Here is a 22818-nt window from a genome sequence, read left to right on the forward strand (position 1 = left end):
ACCTCCTACTGATGAAGGCTACGGGTTGATCCCAGCCCTCCTCAGTCATCTGTGAGAGAACAGCCCCTACACCATGCTCTGAAGCGTCTGTCTGCACTAGGAATTCCTTGGAGAAGTCAGGGGCCAAGAGCACGGGCGCCGTGCACATGGCAGTCTTCAGGGTGTCAAAAGCTTTCTGACAGGTGTCAGTCCAGATCACTTTCCTGGGCTGCTTCTTGGAAGTCAGCTCTGTCAAGGGGGCAACAATCGTTCCATAGCCCTTGACAAACCTCCTGTAGTACCCAGTGAGCCCCAGGAAGGCCCTCACTGCGGTCTGTGTCTTGGGGGGTTCCCAAGCCAGGATGGTCTCAATTTTGGGTTGCAAGGGTGCCACCTTGCCACTCCCCACTTGGTGTCCCAAGTACACCACGGAACCCTGCCCGATCTGGCACTTGCTTGCCTTGATCGTGAGGCCTGCTCGGCGCAGAGCCATCAACACTTCCCAGAGGTGGCGCAGGTGTTCGGGCCAGGTGGCACTGAACACTGCGATGTCATCCAGGTAGGCGGCACTGAACTCATCCAGCCCAACCAGTACCTGGTTGACCAACCTCTGAAAGGTGGCAGGAGCATTCTTCATTCCAAATGGCATGACCCGGAACTGGAAGTGCCCATCTGGTGTAGAGAATGCTGACCTCTCTTTGGCCCCATCGGTCAAGGCGATCTGCCAGTACCCAGACGTTAAATCAAACGTGCTGAGGAACCGGGCAGCCCCTAGCCGATCAATGAGCTCATCAGCTCAGGGGATGGGGTGCGCGTCAGTCTTAGTTACTGAATTGAGTCCTCTGTAGTCCACACAGAACCGGAGTTCAGGTGTGGCTCCCGGCGCAGCAGCTTTGGGGACCAAGACCACGGGGCTGGACCAAGGACTGCTGGAGGACTCAACCACCCCTAACGCAAGCATTTTGGAGACCTCCTCCTTGATGCAAGCTCTGACCCTGTCAGTTACCCTGTAAGCCTTGTGCTTCACAGGTAAGCTGTCTCCTGTGTCCACATCATGGACGCACCAATCTGTGACACCAGGAACCAGGGAGAACCTATCTGGAAACTGCCCCAGCAAGTGGCGGCAATCTTCCTGTTGTTCAGGCGTCAGGGTGGGTGAGAGGTTAACTCCATCCACTGACCCATCTTTCTCAGAGGCCACTAAGAGGTCAGGAAGAGGCTCAGTCTCCTCCTCCGTTCCATCATCAGTGGCCAGCAGCATGCCCACTTCGGTCCTCTCTAAGTGGGGCTTAAGGCGGTTAACATGTAGGACCCTCAAAGGGTTCCTGGGAGACTGCATGTCCACCAAGTAGGTGATAGGACTTTTGCGCTCCACAACCTCAAATGGACCTGTCCACTTATCCTGAAGTGCACAAGGCTCCACTGGGGCCAAGACCCACACCTTTTGTCCAGGTTGAAGCTCTACCAGAGTGGCATTCCGGTCGTACCACCGCTTCATCTCCTCCTGGCTGGCTTCCAGATTTGCCTCAGCAAGTTGCCTGAAACGCCTAGTCTGGTTTCGGAAGGCCAGCATGTAACTGTATACATTCTGGGGAGGTTTCCTGGGAGATTGCTCCCAGCCTTCCTTTACCAAACTCAGAGGTCCTCTTATCGGGTGACCATTCAGAAGCTCAAAGGGGATGAACGCTAGAGACTTCTGTGGCACCTCTCCGTAAGCAAAGAGCAGGCATGGCAAGAGGACGTCCCACTTACGCCTCATTGGACCGTCTAGGCCCATGATCATGCCTTTGAGGGTTCGGTTGAATCTCTCAACCAACCCATTTCCTTGGGGGTGGTAAGGAGTGGTGAACTTGTAAGTTACCCCACACTCCTTCCACAGGGATTTCATATATGTGGATATGAAATTGGTCCCCCTGTCGCTCACCACCTCTTGAGGGAATCCCACTCTAGAGAAAATTCCCATCAGTGCTCGTCCCACCACGGGGGCCGTCACTGTCCTCAGAGGGATGGCTTCAGGGTACCGGGTGGCATGGTCCACCAAGACCAGGATGAAGCTGTTGCCCAGGGCTGTCTTGGGGTCCAGAGGCCCGACAATATCAATACCCACTCGCTGGAATGGCGTACCGACCACGGGGAAGGGTTGCAGAGGAGCCTTGTGCTTCCCCCCGCTCTTACCACTTGCCTGGCAAGTCTGACAGGTTCTGCAGTAGGAATCTGAATTCTTGTGCATTTGGGGCCAGTAAAAGTGGGTGACAAGCCTGTCATAGATCTTGTCCATCCCCAAATGTCCTGCTAAAGGCACATCATGAGCCAGCCCCAGTAGGAAGGTTCTGAACTTCTGGGGTACCACCAGCACACGGGCTGACCCAGGTTCAGCAGCCTTAGGCTCTGAATACAGGAGGTCACTCTCCCAGTACACGTAGTGTGTCTTGGCCTGAACACCATTGGCCTGGTCTGCAGCCTGCTGCCGCATACCCACGAGAGAAGGGCATTCTTTCTGCTCCCTGCAGAATTCCTCCCTGGAGGGGCCTCCTTCTTGCTGCCAATGGGTCAGCTCAGGCAGGTCTCCCAGTTCGGCAATCTGTTCCCCGGTGGGCTCCAGAGCATCGCCCTCAGGGTCCGCTTCCTCCTGGGCCGTGGGAACTTCGGGGGCCGGTTTCCCGCGCCTCCTGCGCCTTCTCCCTAAGGCTGGTTCCTGGACCTCTCCCTCAGGCTCCAGGACCCTTTCAACACCCCTACTGGCTGCCATGGACCAGGGGGTCACGCACGCCCAGTCGGGTAGACCCACCATCCTCAGATGCGTGGTCTTCTCCACCTTTTCCCAAGGGGAGCTCTCCAGGTCGTTCCCTAGCAGACAGTCTACAGGCATGTCAGTTCTCACAGCGACTTGTAGAGTACCAGAGACCTCCCCCCACTCAAAGGGAACTTGAGCCATTGGACAACGACTCTCTATGTTGTCAGCATTGACAACCCTACAGTAGGCATTGGGTACAATCTGCTCTTGAGACACCAGGTGTTGCCTCACCGAGGTCACGCTGGCTCCTGTATCTCTAAGAGCCTCAACCTTCTTTCCATTGATGGTCACTACTTGCCCATATTTCTTAGTGTTAGAAGGTAAGTAGGTTTCTGGGACCATCTCACTGTCTCCTAGCGAGACTAGGGTCATATGCGCAGGACCCCCACCCCCCTGGACTGCTACCTCCTCCCCAAAATTAACATTAGCTACTTGCCGGGGTGGAGCACCAGTGGGTGATGTCTTACCAAACAGGCGACACTTAGGATCAGAGGCAATGTGACCCGGGTCACCACACCTGTAACAATTGAAGGGCCCCTTTGGAACAGGCCTACCTGTCGGGGCCCCGTTCTGCTGTAGGGGTGGGGGAGGCTGAGAACCCTTCTGCTGGTTCCCTTGGGGATTACTTTGGGGGCCTTTTTGGAACCCTTTCTGTTTACCCTTGTCCCCCCCACTCTTCTGCCGGGGACCCTGCCCACCTTTGGCGGAGTCTCCCACTTGACCCTTGTGGACCCTGGTGCTGAGCCAGCGGTCCGCCTCCTCAGCAAGCTTCCTCGGGTTGGACAGCTTGCTATCAATCAGGTGCTGGCGTAGCTCGGGAAAACATTGACTGGACGAGTGCTCCCATGCAATTAAATCAAGCAGCCCTTGATAATCATTCACTTTGCTACCCTTCACCCAACCATCCAGTGCTCTGCAAAAAAAAGTTACATACTCCACATACGTACTCTCAGGGATCTTCTTAGTCTCCCTGAACCTCTGTCTATATAGCTCAGGAGTTAACCCATACCTGGTCATTAAAGCTTCCTTCATATGGGGGTATGAGGCTTGGAGATCTAAGGGTAAATCTAACAGTGTGTCACGCCCTTCAGCAAGGAACCTTCCCCACAACCCCGCTCCCCAGTCTTTCTCAGGGACCCGGTGTGAAGACATGGCCACCTCATAGGCTCTAAACCACTGCCCTATGTCATCCTTTCTAAAATACTCCTTAACTACATCTTTGGGGATGTACACCTTGGACTCTACCTGCACCGGCGGAGTGCTGCCACCAGAAGGAGCGGTGTCCAAACTTTTCGCCTTCAGCTCCAACTCCTTCAATATTATATCATGATCCATTTGGCGTTGTTGTGCCTCCAAGGCTAACTTCTGCTTTTCCATTTCCATTTGTCCTGCCAACTTTGCCATCTCCATTGCATGCGCCCTGTCTGCTGCCCTGTCTGCCAGCTCCTCTGGCGACAGGGCTCTGCTGGGCTCCCCAAGGTTGTCGGGTGGAATGATGTCCCCCGCATTCTGTGGGTCTCTTGACTCCTTCCAGGCTCTCAACGCCTTGGTGTACTGGCTCTTCCTCTTGAATCCAGCATGGGGAACTCGGAGTTTTACACTGTAGCATTTCAATTGCTCTACTGTGTATCCTTCCAGTCCCTCCCAATCCACCTCATCTATTCCAGAAATCACAGAGAGTGCTCTTCCAGCAGGGAGTGAGCCAGGCATGGTTGCAATAATGGCAGATGTCTCAACAAAGTTCAAAAATGAAAACCTGTGGCTGCGTTACTTGGTCTGCTCTCACTATCTGGTGATTAATAATTCACTGTAGGCAAATTACAAGTGCAAATCCGAAATCCCAGCCGCTGCCAACAATGTTAGACTCGGGGGTCTCTGATTGGCGCAAGGTTGCCCTTGTGTCAAGCAGGAACCCTCTCCTCCACGTCAGGGCACAGGATAACCCCTTTTGGAATTACCCTTGCTCACCCTCTAGGTGCGTGGCGTGAGCAGACAAGGCGATTCTTCAGGCGTTTGTTAGTTAACCCCCTGAGTGCCCCACCCTTTCCATGCCCTGTGCCGGGCGTTTCATTAGCGGGCGGGGCTCATGACGAGATAGTCTCGTCATGGGCACAGCGCAACCGCGGCCCATGACGAGACCATCTCGTCATGGGCACTCAAGAGGTTAAGCAATTGTAACCGCACACAGTAAACACATTAATCCCCCCAGAAACGGACACCAGGCTTGGTTATGTGAAAATACGCTCCTTTATGTAAAAATAGGTATATATATATGCAGACTTAACACAAGACCAATAACGTTGTCTTCATGCCACCTGAGGGTTAAAATAGGCAAATGGTTTCTTTGTTGCAGTGTCAAATGGGTACTTTTTAGTATTTCGCAAGGTTCCTTCGTGGTTCCACTCACGACTTGGTCCGGACCCTACCACGGCGCGCCTGCACTGTGCACGGCTCTTCCCGGCGGCTCTGGGGCAGCGGGAGGCGAGACGGGCGTGCGGTGCGGTGGGGGCTACCGGGAACCCGGTAACTGTCAGAGGGCTCGAGATCCCAGGGGGTGAGGACGGGAAACAGCGCTCGCTCTCACTCACCTAGGAGATCGTTGAAGGAAGCCCAGCCCTCTGGCACGATCGGCTCCGGTTGACGGGGAAATAAGGCGTTGCGGGCCCCGAGCCCGATACTGGAACTCTGTGAAGAACGTTGCGGTTGCTTGAGGAGTCTGCACGGGTCAGTGCGACTCGGTGTTTCGGGGAGTGCTTTTGGGTCCTTAGTCAGCGGGTGTATGCAGGAAGGCAGGCGCGGCCAACGACCCTCAGCACGGCGGTGCGGGGGGGTCTCCACAGCGGGGGCGGCGCGGCCTGGGGTATTCCGGGGATAGCGAAGCGGGGTCACAGGGCACGGTCCGTGCAGCTGATGACCCGGCGAGGATCACGATCATCGGAAGGATTCCGGCGGGAGGGGGTGACAGCGCTTCAGCGCGCTCCAGTCGCAGACGGTGGCAGAGGAGCTGGTAGCCTAGCCTGGGGGCAGAGAGCGACTCCGGTCGGAGCGAGGCTCTCACGGGGTCAAAGGCAGGCGAGCTCCCGAGTGTCACGGCCCTAGGAGGGGCGATGAGGGGCGCAGTCTTTCTCCAGCGGGATGCAAACACAGCTCGAGTTTCAGGACGAGCAAAAGCACAGAGTACCCACTGGTCCTGGGGTTCAGTTCAGGGGGCAAGCTCAGATCAAGCCCTTGGAGAATGTTCAAGCACAAAGCAGCAAAGTCTATTCAGCAAGTCTTTTCCTCTCCTTTCTCAGCAAGGCAAGCAGCAGGCCAGTCCTTCCAGCGTCTTCTTCTCCTTCTAGTCGGGCAGAGGTTCTTTGTGGTAAAACAGGATTCTGATTTGCAAGGAGCAGGGCTCCTACTTTTATACCACATTTCTTTTGTTCTTTCAGGCCAGGGGGGCCTTCGCATAACCGTTCTCAGTCCTGAGCATTTTGTTGGGGGTACTCTGACTTCTGCTTTCACTGAGAAGGGCAGGCACATCAGCCGCTCCACAGGAGGTGGAGCCGGCATTCAGGGGACAAGTACCTTCAGGAGCACCTGGTGGACAGCGCTTCGCCCGTCCTGGGCCAGGTGCAGGCTGAGTCATCAGTCGCTCCCCAGGGGGCGGAGCCAGCATTGTGGTGGTGGAGCACTTGCCCTATTCAGAGACCAAGGGGCACCCCCACCTCCCACCAAGGTGTTCTCCTGCCATTCGCTACCTGTCATCCCCCCAGCCCTGTCACTCACATAGCCCAGACAGTCAGATACACGCACAGCAGAGGCGGCTGAAATGATTAAGCGAGTAAATACGGACTTTCTAAAAGTCGTATTTACAAACCCAGGATAGTAAAATAAACTTGGCTACAAGAAGTATTTTATCATTCCGAGTTCAGGCATACGAAACATATCTCTCTACCATGTTCCCTGAGCCTGCTGGGATTATAAGGTGTAATAATTCCAGCAGCTCATCTGGCCTAATGGTAACAGGTAGCCTTGCAATAGTGAACCACGAATATGGCGGTAATTCACTACTAGGACAGGCCACACAACCAGGGCTTGTCCTACCTTACACCTACAACGCACCCTGCCCGCGGGCTTACCATAGGGGTGACTAACATGAGGCTAAGGGAAGGTTCTGGAGGCTGGCAAGTGTGGGCACCTGCCCAGCCGGCGGGACAGTACGGGACTGCACGCGGGGTCTGCAGTGGCAGACCCAGGACACATTTTACATGGCCGCTGTTGTGGGTGGCGCAACCAGCGCTGCAGCCCACTAGCGGCATTGGCATTCACAGGCCCTGGCACTCCGGGTGCACTTTACTGGGGACTGACAGGGAATCCAATAAACCAATCATGTATACCAATTATGAACACTTTATCTAGGGAGCACTTGCGCTGCGGTCACGGATTAGCCGTGGCGCGGCGCCCTGAGTGGACAACACCAGCAAAACAATCGAGGCACACCATCAAAAAGTGGAAGGGAAACTCACGTCAAGGTGCCAGGTCTAACACGTGTCCCCTCCAGCTGAAATGTGGGGAGAACTACCCTTGCCCAGGGGGTTCCTCGTCACTAAGGCGGAAATACCTGGACAGACCGTCAGCGTTGGCGTGATCTGTACCAGGACGGTGTTCCACCGTAAAGTCCATACCCTGTAGGGAGATGGACCACCTCAACAGCTTTGGGTTCTCACCCCTCATTTGCATCAACCATCTGAGGGGCCTGTGGTCCGTCTGAACCCGGAAGTTAGACCCAAACAAGTAGGGTCTTCGCTTCTTCAGCGCCCAGACCACAGCAAATACTTCTCGCTCAATTGCACTCCACCTACTTTCCCTTGGAAGTAACCTCCTACTGATGAAGGCTACGGGTTGATCCCAGCCCTCCTCAGTCATCTGTGAGAGAACAGCCCCTACACCATGCTCTGAAGCGTCTGTCTGCACTAGGAATTCCTTGGAGAAGTCAGGGGCCAAGAGCACGGGCGCCGTGCACATGGCAGTCTTCAGGGTGTCAAAAGCTTTCTGACAGGTGTCAGTCCAGATCACTTTCCTGGGCTGCTTCTTGGAAGTCAGCTCTGTCAAGGGGGCAACAATCGTTCCATAGCCCTTGACAAACCTCCTGTAGTACCCAGTGAGCCCCAGGAAGGCCCTCACTGCGGTCTGTGTCTTGGGGGGTTCCCAAGCCAGGATGGTCTCAATTTTGGGTTGCAAGGGTGCCACCTTGCCACTCCCCACTTGGTGTCCCAAGTACACCACGGAACCCTGCCCGATCTGGCACTTGCTTGCCTTGATCGTGAGGCCTGCTCGGCGCAGAGCCATCAACACTTCCCAGAGGTGGCGCAGGTGTTCGGGCCAGGTGGCACTGAACACTGCGATGTCATCCAGGTAGGCGGCACTGAACTCATCCAGCCCAACCAGTACCTGGTTGACCAACCTCTGAAAGGTGGCAGGAGCATTCTTCATTCCAAATGGCATGACCCGGAACTGGAAGTGCCCATCTGGTGTAGAGAATGCTGACCTCTCTTTGGCCCCATCGGTCAAGGCGATCTGCCAGTACCCAGACGTTAAATCAAACGTGCTGAGGAACCGGGCAGCCCCTAGCCGATCAATGAGCTCATCAGCTCAGGGGATGGGGTGCGCGTCAGTCTTAGTTACTGAATTGAGTCCTCTGTAGTCCACACAGAACCGGAGTTCAGGTGTGGCTCCCGGCGCAGCAGCTTTGGGGACCAAGACCACGGGGCTGGACCAAGGACTGCTGGAGGACTCAACCACCCCTAACGCAAGCATTTTGGAGACCTCCTCCTTGATGCAAGCTCTGACCCTGTCAGTTACCCTGTAAGCCTTGTGCTTCACAGGTAAGCTGTCTCCTGTGTCCACATCATGGACGCACCAATCTGTGACACCAGGAACCAGGGAGAACCTATCTGGAAACTGCCCCAGCAAGTGGCGGCAATCTTCCTGTTGTTCAGGCGTCAGGGTGGGTGAGAGGTTAACTCCATCCACTGACCCATCTTTCTCAGAGGCCACTAAGAGGTCAGGAAGAGGCTCAGTCTCCTCCTCCGTTCCATCATCAGTGGCCAGCAGCATGCCCACTTCGGTCCTCTCTAAGTGGGGCTTAAGGCGGTTAACATGTAGGACCCTCAAAGGGTTCCTGGGAGACTGCATGTCCACCAAGTAGGTGATAGGACTTTTGCGCTCCACAACCTCAAATGGACCTGTCCACTTATCCTGAAGTGCACAAGGCTCCACTGGGGCCAAGACCCACACCTTTTGTCCAGGTTGAAGCTCTACCAGAGTGGCATTCCGGTCGTACCACCGCTTCATCTCCTCCTGGCTGGCTTCCAGATTTGCCTCAGCAAGTTGCCTGAAACGCCTAGTCTGGTTTCGGAAGGCCAGCATGTAACTGTATACATTCTGGGGAGGTTTCCTGGGAGATTGCTCCCAGCCTTCCTTTACCAAACTCAGAGGTCCTCTTATCGGGTGACCATTCAGAAGCTCAAAGGGGATGAACCCTAGAGACTTCTGTGGCACCTCTCCGTAAGCAAAGAGCAGGCATGGCAAGAGGACGTCCCACTTACGCCTCATTGGACCGTCTAGGCCCATGATCATGCCTTTGAGGGTTCGGTTGAATCTCTCAACCAACCCATTTCCTTGGGGGTGGTAAGGAGTGGTGAACTTGTAAGTTACCCCACACTCCTTCCACAGGGATTTCATATATGTGGATATGAAATTGGTCCCCCTGTCGCTCACCACCTCTTGAGGGAATCCCACTCTAGAGAAAATTCCCATCAGTGCTCGTCCCACCACGGGGGCCGTCACTGTCCTCAGAGGGATGGCTTCAGGGTACCGGGTGGCATGGTCCACCAAGACCAGGATGAAGCTGTTGCCCAGGGCTGTCTTGGGGTCCAGAGGCCCGACAATATCAATACCCACTCGCTGGAATGGCGTACCGACCACGGGGAAGGGTTGCAGAGGAGCCTTGTGCTTCCCCCCGCTCTTACCACTTGCCTGGCAAGTCTGACAGGTTCTGCAGTAGGAATCTGAATTCTTGTGCATTTGGGGCCAGTAAAAGTGGGTGACAAGCCTGTCATAGATCTTGTCCATCCCCAAATGTCCTGCTAAAGGCACATCATGAGCCAGCCCCAGTAGGAAGGTTCTGAACTTCTGGGGTACCACCAGCACACGGGCTGACCCAGGTTCAGCAGCCTTAGGCTCTGAATACAGGAGGTCACTCTCCCAGTACACGTAGTGTGTCTTGGCCTGAACACCATTGGCCTGGTCTGCAGCCTGCTGCCGCATACCCACGAGAGAAGGGCATTCTTTCTGCTCCCTGCAGAATTCCTCCCTGGAGGGGCCTCCTTCTTGCTGCCAATGGGTCAGCTCAGGCAGGTCTCCCAGTTCGGCAATCTGTTCCCCGGTGGGCTCCAGAGCATCCCCCTCAGGGTCCGCTTCCTCCTGGGCCGTGGGAACTTCGGGGGCCGGTTTCCCGCGCCTCCTGCGCCTTCTCCCTAAGGCTGGTTCCTGGACCTCTCCCTCAGGCTCCAGGACCCTTTCAACACCCCTACTGGCTGCCATGGACCGGGTGGTCACGCACGCCCAGTCGGGTAGACCCACCATCCTCAGATGCGTGGTCTTCTCCACCTTTTCCCAAGGGGAGCTCTCCAGGTCGTTCCCTAGCAGACAGTCTACAGGCATGTCAGTTCTCACAGCGACTTGTAGAGTACCAGAGACCTCCCCCCACTCAAAGGGAACTTGAGCCATTGGACAACGACTCTCTATGTTGTCAGCATTGACAACCCTACAGTAGGCATTGGGTACAATCTGCTCTTGAGACACCAGGTGTTGCCTCACCGAGGTCACGCTGGCTCCTGTATCTCTAAGAGCCTCAACCTTCTTTCCATTGATGGTCACTACTTGCCCATATTTCTTAGTGTTAGAGGGTAAGTAGGTTTCTGGGACCATCTCACTGTCTCCTAGCGAGACTAGGGTCATATGCGCAGGACCCCCACCCCCCTGGACTGCTACCTCCTCCCCAAAATTAACATTAGCTACTTGCCGGGGTGGAGCACCAGTGGGTGATGTCTTACCAAACAGGCGACACTTAGGATCAGAGGCAATGTGACCCGGGTCACCACACCTGTAACAATTGAAGGGCCCCTTTGGAACAGGCCTACCTGTCGGGGCCCCGTTCTGCTGTAGGGGTGGGGGAGGCTGAGAACCCTTCTGCTGGTTCCCTTGGGGATTACTTTGGGGGCCTTTTTGGAACCCTTTCTGTTTACCCTTGTCCCCCCCACTCTTCTGCCGGGGACCCTGCCCACCTTTGGCGGAGTCTCCCACTTGACCCTTGTGGACCCTGGTGCTGAGCCAGCGGTCCGCCTCCTCAGCAAGCTTCCTCGGGTTGGACAGCTTGCTATCAATCAGGTGCTGGCGTAGCTCGGGAAAACATTGACTGGACGAGTGCTCCCATGCAATTAAATCAAGCAGCCCTTGATAATCATTCACTTTGCTACCCTTCACCCAACCATCCAGTGCTCTGCAAAAAAAAGTTACATACTCCACATACGTACTCTCAGGGATCTTCTTAGTCTCCCTGAACCTCTGTCTATATAGCTCAGGAGTTAACCCATACCTGGTCATTAAAGCTTCCTTCATATGGGGGTATGAGGCTTGGAGATCTAAGGGTAAATCTAACAGTGTGTCACGCCCTTCAGCAAGGAACCTTCCCCACAACCCCGCTCCCCAGTCTTTCTCAGGGACCCGGTGTGAAGACATGGCCACCTCATAGGCTCTAAACCACTGCCCTATGTCATCCTTTCTAAAATACTCCTTAACTACATCTTTGGGGATGTACACCTTGGACTCTACCTGCACCGGCGGAGTGCTGCCACCAGAAGGAGCGGTGTCCAAACTTTTCGCCTTCAGCTCCAACTCCTTCAATATTATATCATGATCCATTTGGCGTTGTTGTGCCTCCAAGGCTAACTTCTGCTTTTCCATTTCCATTTGTCCTGCCAACTTTGCCATCTCCATTGCATGCGCCCTGTCTGCTGCCCTGTCTGCCAGCTCCTCTGGCGACAGGGCTCTGCTGGGCTCCCCAAGGTTGTCGGGTGGAATGATGTCCCCCGCATTCTGTGGGTCTCTTGACTCCTTCCAGGCTCTCAACGCCTTGGTGTACTGGCTCTTCCTCTTGAATCCAGCATGGGGAACTCGGAGTTTTACACTGTAGCATTTCAATTGCTCTACTGTGTATCCTTCCAGTCCCTCCCAATCCACCTCATCTATTCCAGAAATCACAGAGAGTGCTCTTCCAGCAGGGAGTGAGCCAGGCATGGTTGCAATAATGGCAGATGTCTCAACAAAGTTCAAAAATGAAAACCTGTGGCTGTGTTACTTGGTCTGCTCTCACTATCTGGTGATTAATAATTCACTGTAGGCAAATTACAAGTGCAAATCCGAAATCCCAGCCGCTGCCAACAATGTTAGACTCGGGGGTCTCTGATTGGCGCAAGGTTGCCCTTGTGTCAAGCAGGAACCCTCTCCTCCACGTCAGGGCACAGGATAACCCCTTTTGGAATTACCCTTGCTCACCCTCTAGGTGCGTGGCGTGAGCAGACAAGGCGATTCTTCAGGCGTTTGTTAGTTAACCCCCTGAGTGCCCCGCCCTTTCCATGCCCTGTGCCGGGCGTTTCATTAGCGGGCGGGGCTCATGACGAGATAGTCTCGTCATGGGCACAGCGCAACCGCGGCCCATGACGAGACCATCTCGTCATGGGCACTCAAGAGGTTAAGCAATTGTAACCGCACACAGTAAACACATTAATCCCCCCAGAAACGGACACCAGGCTTGGTTATGTGAAAATACGCTCCTTTATGTAAAAATAGGTATATATATATGCAGACTTAACACAAGACCAATAACGTTGTCTTCATGCCACCTGAGGGTTAAAATAGGCAAATGGTTTCTTTGTTGCAGTGTCAAATGGGTACTTTTTAGTATTTCGCAAGGTTCCTTCGTGGTTCCACTCACGACTTGGTCCGGACCCTACCACGGCGCGCCTGCACTGTGCACGGCTCTTCCCGGCGGCTCTGGGGCAGCGGGAGGCGAGACGGGCGTGCGGTGCGGTGGGGGCTACCGGGAACCCGGTAACTGTCAGAGGGCTCGAGATCCCAGGGGGTGAGGACGGGAAACAGCGCTCGCTCTCACTCACCTAGGAGATCGTTGAAGGAAGCCCAGCCCTCTGGCACGATCGGCTCCGGTTGACGGGGAAATAAGGCGTTGCGGGCCCCGAGCCCGATACTGGAACTCTGTGAAGAACGTTGCGGTTGCTTGAGGAGTCTGCACGGGTCAGTGCGACTCGGTGTTTCGGGGAGTGCTTTTGGGTCCTTAGTCAGCGGGTGTATGCAGGAAGGCAGGCGCGGCCAACGACCCTCAGCACGGCGGTGCGGGGGGGTCTCCACAGCGGGGGCGGCGCGGCCTGGGGTATTCCGGGGATAGCGAAGCGGGGTCACAGGGCACGGTCCGTGCAGCTGATGACCCGGCGAGGATCACGATCATCGGAAGGATTCCGGCGGGAGGGGGTGACAGCGCTTCAGCGCGCTCCAGTCGCAGACGGTGGCAGAGGAGCAGGTAGCCTAGCCTGGGGGCAGAGAGCGACTCCGGTCGGAGCGAGGCTCTCACGGGGTCAAAGGCAGGCGAGCTCCCGAGTGTCACGGCCCTAGGAGGGGCGATGAGGGGCGCAGTCTTTCTCCAGCGGGATGCAAACACAGCTCGAGTTTCAGGACGAGCAAAAGCACAGAGTACCCACTGGTCCTGGGGTTCAGTTCAGGGGGCAAGCTCAGATCAAGCCCTTGGAGAATGTTCAAGCACAAAGCAGCAAAGTCTATTCAGCAAGTCTTTTCCTCTCCTTTCTCAGCAAGGCAAGCAGCAGGCCAGTCCTTCCAGCGTCTTCTTCTCCTTCTAGTCGGGCAGAGGTTCTTTGTGGTAAAACAGGATTCTGATTTGCAAGGAGCAGGGCTCCTACTTTTATACCACATTTCTTTTGTTCTTTCAGGCCAGGGGGGCCTTCGCATAACCGTTCTCAGTCCTGAGCATTTTGTTGGGGGTACTCTGACTTCTGCTTTCACTGAGAAGGGCAGGCACATCAGCCGCTCCACAGGAGGTGGAGCCGGCATTCAGGGGACAAGTACCTTCAGGAGCACCTGGTGGACAGCGCTTCGCCCGTCCTGGGCCAGGTGCAGGCTGAGTCATCAGTCGCTCCCCAGGGGGCGGAGCCAGCATTGTGGTGGTGGAGCACTTGCCCTATTCAGAGACCAAGGGGCACCCCCACCTCCCACCAAGGTGTTCTCCTGCCATTCGCTACCTGTCATCCCCCCAGCCCTGTCACTCACATAGCCCAGACAGTCAGATACACGCACAGCAGAGGCGGCTGAAATGATTAAGCGAGTAAATACGGACTTTCTAAAAGTCGTATTTACAAACCCAGGATAGTAAAATAAACTTGGCTACAAGAAGTATTTTATCATTCCGAGTTCAGGCATACGAAACATATCTCTCTACCATGTTCCCTGAGCCTGCTGGGATTATAAGGTGTAATAATTCCAGCAGCTCATCTGGCCTAATGGTAACAGGTAGCCTTGCAATAGTGAACCACGAATATGGCGGTAATTCACTACTAGGACAGGCCACACAACCAGGGCTTGTCCTACCTTACACCTACAACGCACCCTGCCCGCGGGCTTACCATAGGGGTGACTAACATGAGGCTAAGGGAAGGTTCTGGAGGCTGGCAAGTGTGGGCACCTGCCCAGCCGGCGGGACAGTACGGGACTGCACGCGGGGTCTGCAGTGGCAGACCCAGGACACATTTTACATGGCCGCTGTTGTGGGTGGCGCAACCAGCGCTGCAGCCCACTAGCGGCATTGGCATTCACAGGCCCTGGCACTCCGGGTGCACTTTACTGGGGACTGACAGGGAATCCAATAAACCAATCATGTATACCAATTATGAACACTTTATCTAGGGAGCACTTGCGCTGCGGTCACGGATTAGCCGTGGCGCGGCGCCCTGAGTGGACAACACCAGCAAAACAATCGAGGCACACCATCAAAAAGTGGAAGGGAAACTCACGCCAAGGTGCCAGGTCTAACACGTGTCCCCTCCAGCTGAAATGTGGGGAGAACTACCCTTGCCCAGGGGGTTCCTCGTCACTAAGGCGGAAATACCTGGACAGACCGTCAGCGTTGGCGTGATCTGTACCAGGACGGTGTTCCACCGTAAAGTCCATACCCTGTAGGGAGATGGACCACCTCAACAGCTTTGGGTTCTCACCCCTCATTTGCATCAACCATCTGAGGGGCCTGTGGTCCGTCTGAACCCGGAAGTTAGACCCAAACAAGTAGGGTCTTCGCTTCTTCAGCGCCCAGACCACAGCAAATACTTCTCGCTCAATTGCACTCCACCTACTTTCCCTTGGAAGTAACCTCCTACTGATGAAGGCTACGGGTTGATCCCAGCCCTCCTCAGTCATCTGTGAGAGAACAGCCCCTACACCATGCTCTGAAGCGTCTGTCTGCACTAGGAATTCCTTGGAGAAGTCAGGGGCCAAGAGCACGGGCGCCGTGCACATGGCAGTCTTCAGGGTGTCAAAAGCTTTCTGACAGGTGTCAGTCCAGATCACTTTCCTGGGCTGCTTCTTGGAAGTCAGCTCTGTCAAGGGGGCAACCATCGTTCCATAGCCCTTGACAAACCTCCTGTAGTACCCAGTGAGCCCCAGGAAGGCCCTCACTGCGGTCTGTGTCTTGGGGGGTTCCCAAGCCAGGATGGTCTCAATTTTGGGTTGCAAGGGTGCCACCTTGCCACTCCCCACTTGGTGTCCCAAGTACACCACGGAACCCTGCCCGATCTGGCACTTGCTTGCCTTGATCGTGAGGCCTGCTCGGCGCAGAGCCATCAACACTTCCCAGAGGTGGCGCAGGTGTTCGGGCCAGGTGGCACTGAACACTGCGATGTCATCCAGGTAGGCGGCACTGAACTCATCCAGCCCAACCAGTACCTGGTTGACCAACCTCTGAAAGGTGGCAGGAGCATTCTTCATTCCAAATGGCATGACCCGGAACTGGAAGTGCCCATCTGGTGTAGAGAATGCTGACCTCTCTTTGGCCCCATCGGTCAAGGCGATCTGCCAGTACCCAGACGTTAAATCAAACGTGCTGAGGAACCGGGCAGCCCCTAGCCGATCAATGAGCTCATCAGCTCAGGGGATGGGGTGCGCGTCAGTCTTAGTTACTGAATTGAGTCCTCTGTAGTCCACACAGAACCGGAGTTCAGGTGTGGCTCCCGGCGCAGCAGCTTTGGGGACCAAGACCACGGGGCTGGACCAAGGACTGCTGGAGGACTCAACCACCCCTAACGCAAGCATTTTGGAGACCTCCTCCTTGATGCAAGCTCTGACCCTGTCAGTTACCCTGTAAGCCTTGTGCTTCACAGGTAAGCTGTCTCCTGTGTCCACATCATGGACGCACCAATCTGTGACACCAGGAACCAGGGAGAACCTATCTGGAAACTGCCCCAGCAAGTGGCGGCAATCTTCCTGTTGTTCAGGCGTCAGGGTGGGTGAGAGGTTAACTCCATCCACTGACCCATCTTTCTCAGAGGCCACTAAGAGGTCAGGAAGAGGCTCAGTCTCCTCCTCCGTTCCATCATCAGTGGCCAGCAGCATGCCCACTTCGGTCCTCTCTAAGTGGGGCTTAAGGCGGTTAACATGTAGGACCCTCAAAGGGTTCCTGGGAGACTGCATGTCCACCAAGTAGGTGATAGGACTTTTGCGCTCCACAACCTCAAATGGACCTGTCCACTTATCCTGAAGTGCACAAGGCTCCACTGGGGCCAAGACCCACACCTTTTGTCCAGGTTGAAGCTCTACCAGAGTGGCATTCCGGTCGTACCACCGCTTCATCTCCTCCTGGCTGGCTTCCAGATTTGCCTCAGCAAGTTGCCTGAAACGCCTAGTCTGGTTTCGGAAGGCCAGCATGTAACTGTATACATTCTGGGGAGGTTTCCTGGGAGATTGCTCCCAGCCTTCCTTTACCAAACTCAGAGGTCCTCTTATCGGGTGACCATTCAGAAGCTCAAAGGGGATGAACCCTAGAGACTTCTGTGGCACCTCTCCGTAAGCAAAGAGCAGGCATGGCAAGAGGACGTCCCACTTACGCCTCATTGGACCGTCTAGGCCCATGATCATGCCTTTGAGGGTTCGGTTGAATCTCTCAACCAACCCATTTCCTTGGGGGTGGTAAGGAGTGGTGAACTTGTAAGTTACCCCACACTCCTTCCACAGGGATTTCATATATGTGGATATGAAATTGGTCCCCCTGTCGCTCACCACCTCTTGAGGGAATCCCACTCTAGAGAAAATTCCCATCAGTGCTCGTCCCACCACGGGGGCCGTCACTGTCCTCAGAGGGATGGCTTCAGGGTACCGGGTGGCATGGTCCACCAAGACCAGGATGAAGCTGTTGCCCAGGGCTGTCTTGGGGTCCAGAGGCCCGACAATATCAATACCCACTCGCTGGAATGGCGTACCGACCACGGGGAAGGGTTGCAGAGGAGCCTTGTGCTTCCCCCCGCTCTTACCACTTGCCTGGCAAGTCTGACAGGTTCTGCAGTAGGAATCTGAATTCTTGTGCATTTGGGGCCAGTAAAAGTGGGTGACAAGCCTGTCATAGATCTTGTCCATCCCCAAATGTCCTGCTAAAGGCACATCATGAGCCAGCCCCAGTAGGAAGGTTCTGAACTTCTGGGGTACCACCAGCACACGGGCTGACCCAGGTTCAGCAGCCTTAGGCTCTGAATACAGGAGGTCACTCTCCCAGTACACGTAGTGTGTCTTGGCCTGAACACCATTGGCCTGGTCTGCAGCCTGCTGCCGCATACCCACGAGAGAAGGGCATTCTTTCTGCTCCCTGCAGAATTCCTCCCTGGAGGGGCCTCCTTCTTGCTGCCAATGGGTCAGCTCAGGCAGGTCTCCCAGTTCGGCAATCTGTTCCCCGGTGGGCTCCAGAGCATCCCCCTCAGGGTCCGCTTCCTCCTGGGCCGTGGGAACTTCGGGGGCCGGTTTCCCGCGCCTCCTGCGCCTTCTCCCTAAGGCTGGTTCCTGGACCTCTCCCTCAGGCTCCAGGACCCTTTCAACACCCCTACTGGCTGCCATGGACCGGGTGGTCACGCACGCCCAGTCGGGTAGACCCACCATCCTCAGATGCGTGGTCTTCTCCACCTTTTCCCAAGGGGAGCTCTCCAGGTCGTTCCCTAGCAGACAGTCTACAGGCATGTCAGTTCTCACAGCGACTTGTAGAGTACCAGAGACCTCCCCCCACTCAAAGGGAACTTGAGCCATTGGACAACGACTCTCTATGTTGTCAGCATTGACAACCCTACAGTAGGCATTGGGTACAATCTGCTCTTGAGACACCAGGTGTTGCCTCACCGAGGTCACGCTGGCTCCTGTATCTCTAAGAGCCTCAACCTTCTTTCCATTGATGGTCACTACTTGCCCATATTTCTTAGTGTTAGAGGGTAAGTAGGTTTCTGGGACCATCTCACTGTCTCCTAGCGAGACTAGGGTCATATGCGCAGGACCCCCACCCCCCTGGACTGCTACCTCCTCCCCAAAATTAACATTAGCTACTTGCCGGGGTGGAGCACCAGTGGGTGATGTCTTACCAAACAGGCGACACTTAGGATCAGAGGCAATGTGACCCGGGTCACCACACCTGTAACAATTGAAGGGCCCCTTTGGAACAGGCCTACCTGTCGGGGCCCCGTTCTGCTGTAGGGGTGGGGGAGGCTGAGAACCCTTCTGCTGGTTCCCTTGGGGATTACTTTGGGGGCCTTTTTGGAACCCTTTCTGTTTACCCTTGTCCCCCCCACTCTTCTGCCGGGGACCCTGCCCACCTTTGGCGGAGTCTCCCACTTGACCCTTGTGGACCCTGGTGCTGAGCCAGCGGTCCGCCTCCTCAGCAAGCTTCCTCGGGTTGGACAGCTTGCTATCAATCAGGTGCTGGCGTAGCTCGGGAAAACATTGACTGGACGAGTGCTCCCATGCAATTAAATCAAGCAGCCCTTGATAATCATTCACTTTGCTACCCTTCACCCAACCATCCAGTGCTCTGCAAAAAAAAGTTACATACTCCACATACGTACTCTCAGGGATCTTCTTAGTCTCCCTGAACCTCTGTCTATATAGCTCAGGAGTTAACCCATACCTGGTCATTAAAGCTTCCTTCATATGGGGGTATGAGGCTTGGAGATCTAAGGGTAAATCTAACAGTGTGTCACGCCCTTCAGCAAGGAACCTTCCCCACAACCCCGCTCCCCAGTCTTTCTCAGGGACCCGGTGTGAAGACATGGCCACCTCATAGGCTCTAAACCACTGCCCTATGTCATCCTTTCTAAAATACTCCTTAACTACATCTTTGGGGATGTACACCTTGGACTCTACCTGCACCGGCGGAGTGCTGCCACCAGAAGGAGCGGTGTCCAAACTTTTCGCCTTCAGCTCCAACTCCTTCAATATTATATCATGATCCATTTGGCGTTGTTGTGCCTCCAAGGCTAACTTCTGCTTTTCCATTTCCATTTGTCCTGCCAACTTTGCCATCTCCATTGCATGCGCCCTGTCTGCTGCCCTGTCTGCCAGCTCCTCTGGCGACAGGGCTCTGCTGGGCTCCCCAAGGTTGTCGGGTGGAATGATGTCCCCCGCATTCTGTGGGTCTCTTGACTCCTTCCAGGCTCTCAACGCCTTGGTGTACTGGCTCTTCCTCTTGAATCCAGCATGGGGAACTCGGAGTTTTACACTGTAGCATTTCAATTGCTCTACTGTGTATCCTTCCAGTCCCTCCCAATCCACCTCATCTATTCCAGAAATCACAGAGAGTGCTCTTCCAGCAGGGAGTGAGCCAGGCATGGTTGCAATAATGGCAGATGTCTCAACAAAGTTCAAAAATGAAAACCTGTGGCTGCGTTACTTGGTCTGCTCTCACTATCTGGTGATTAATAATTCACTGTAGGCAAATTACAAGTGCAAATCCGAAATCCCAGCCGCTGCCAACAATGTTAGACTCGGGGGTCTCTGATTGGCGCAAGGTTGCCCTTGTGTCAAGCAGGAACCCTCTCCTCCACGTCAGGGCACAGGATAACCCCTTTTGGAATTACCCTTGCTCACCCTCTAGGTGCGTGGCGTGAGCAGACAAGGCGATTCTTCAGGCGTTTGTTAGTTAACCCCCTGAGTGCCCCGCCCTTTCCATGCCCTGTGCCGGGCGTTTCATTAGCGGGCGGGGCTCATGACGAGATAGTCTCGTCATGGGCACAGCGCAACCGCGGCCCATGATGAGACCATCTCGTCATGGGCACTCAAGAGGTTAAGCAATTGTAACCGCACACAGTAAACACATTAATCCCCCCAGAAACGGACACCAGGCTTGGTTATGTGAAAATACGCTCCTTTATGTAAAAATAGGTATATATATATGCAGACTTAACACAAGACCAATAACGTTGTCTTCATGCCACCTGAGGGTTAAAATAGGCAAATGGTTTCTTTGTTGCAGTGTCAAATGGGTACTTTTTAGTATTTCGCAAGGTTCCTTCGTGGTTCCACTCACGACTTGGTCCGGACCCTACCACGGCGCGCCTGCACTGTGCACGGCTCTTCCCGGCGGCTCTGGGGCAGCGGGAGGCGAGACGGGCGTGCGGTGCGGTGGGGGCTACCGGGAACCCGGTAACTGTCAGAGGGCTCGAGATCCCAGGGGGTGAGGACGGGAAACAGCGCTCGCTCTCACTCACCTAGGAGATCGTTGAAGGAAGCCCAGCCCTCTGGCACGATCGGCTCCGGTTGACGGGGAAATAAGGCGTTGCGGGCCCCGAGCCCGATACTGGAACTCTGTGAAGAACGTTGCGGTTGCTTGAGGAGTCTGCACGGGTCAGTGCGACTCGGTGTTTCGGGGAGTGCTTTTGGGTCCTTAGTCAGCGGGTGTATGCAGGAAGGCAGGCGCGGCCAACGACCCTCAGCACGGCGGTGCGGGGGGGTCTCCACAGCGGGGGCGGCGCGGCCTGGGGTATTCCGGGGATAGCGAAGCGGGGTCACAGGGCACGGTCCGTGCAGCTGATGACCCGGCGAGGATCACGATCATCGGAAGGATTCCGGCGGGAGGGGGTGACAGCGCTTCAGCGCGCTCCAGTCGCAGACGGTGGCAGAGGAGCTGGTAGCCTAGCCTGGGGGCAGAGAGCGACTCCGGTCGGAGCGAGGCTCTCACGGGGTCAAAGGCAGGCGAGCTCCCGAGTGTCACGGCCCTAGGAGGGGCGATGAGGGGCGCAGTCTTTCTCCAGCGGGATGCAAACACAGCTCGAGTTTCAGGACGAGCAAAAGCACAGAGTACCCACTGGTCCTGGGGTTCAGTTCAGGGGGCAAGCTCAGATCAAGCCCTTGGAGAATGTTCAAGCACAAAGCAGCAAAGTCTATTCAGCAAGTCTTTTCCTCTCCTTTCTCAGCAAGGCAAGCAGCAGGCCAGTCCTTCCAGCGTCTTCTTCTCCTTCTAGTCGGGCAGAGGTTCTTTGTGGTAAAACAGGATTCTGATTTGCAAGGAGCAGGGCTCCTACTTTTATACCACATTTCTTTTGTTCTTTCAGGCCAGGGGGGCCTTCGCATAACCGTTCTCAGTCCTGAGCATTTTGTTGGGGGTACTCTGACTTCTGCTTTCACTGAGAAGGGCAGGCACATCAGCCGCTCCACAGGAGGTGGAGCCGGCATTCAGGGGACAAGTACCTTCAGGAGCACCTGGTGGACAGCGCTTCGCCCGTCCTGGGCCAGGTGCAGGCTGAGTCATCAGTCGCTCCCCAGGGGGCGGAGCCAGCATTGTGGTGGTGGAGCACTTGCCCTATTCAGAGACCAAGGGGCACCCCCACCTCCCACCAAGGTGTTCTCCTGCCATTCGCTACCTGTCATCCCCCCAGCCCTGTCACTCACATAGCCCAGACAGTCAGATACACGCACAGCAGAGGCGGCTGAAATGATTAAGCGAGTAAATACGGACTTTCTAAAAGTCGTATTTACAAACCCAGGATAGTAAAATAAACTTGGCTACAAGAAGTATTTTATCATTCCGAGTTCAGGCATACGAAACATATCTCTCTACCATGTTCCCTGAGCCTGCTGGGATTATAAGGTGTAATAATTCCAGCAGCTCATCTGGCCTAATGGTAACAGGTAGCCTTGCAATAGTGAACCACGAATATGGCGGTAATTCACTACTAGGACAGGCCACACAACCAGGGCTTGTCCTACCTTACACCTACAACGCACCCTGCCCGCGGGCTTACCATAGGGGTGACTAACATGAGGCTAAGGGAAGGTTCTGGAGGCTGGCAAGTGTGGGCACCTGCCCAGCCGGCGGGACAGTACGGGACTGCACGCGGGGTCTGCAGTGGCAGACCCAGGACACATTTTACATGGCCGCTGTTGTGGGTGGCGCAACCAGCGCTGCAGCCCACTAGCGGCATTGGCATTCACAGGCCCTGGCACTCCGGGTGCACTTTACTGGGGACTGACAGGGAATCCAATAAACCAATCATGTATACCAATTATGAACACTTTATCTAGGGAGCACTTGCGCTGCGGTCACGGATTAGCCGTGGCGCGGCGCCCTGAGTGGACAACACCAGCAAAACAATCGAGGCACACCATCAAAAAGTGGAAGGGAAACTCACGCCAAGGTGCCAGGTCTAACACGTGTCCCCTCCAGCTGAAATGTGGGGAGAACTACCCTTGCCCAGGGGGTTCCTCGTCACTAAGGCGGAAATACCTGGACAGACCGTCAGCGTTGGCGTGATCTGTACCAGGACGGTGTTCCACCGTAAAGTCCATACCCTGTAGGGAGATGGACCACCTCAACAGCTTTGGGTTCTCACCCCTCATTTGCATCAACCATCTGAGGGGCCTGTGGTCCGTCTGAACCCGGAAGTTAGACCCAAACAAGTAGG

This window comes from Triturus cristatus, chromosome 10 (assembly GCF_964204655.1).
Source record: "Triturus cristatus chromosome 10, aTriCri1.1, whole genome shotgun sequence".
Lineage (NCBI taxonomy): Eukaryota > Metazoa > Chordata > Amphibia > Caudata > Salamandridae > Triturus > Triturus cristatus.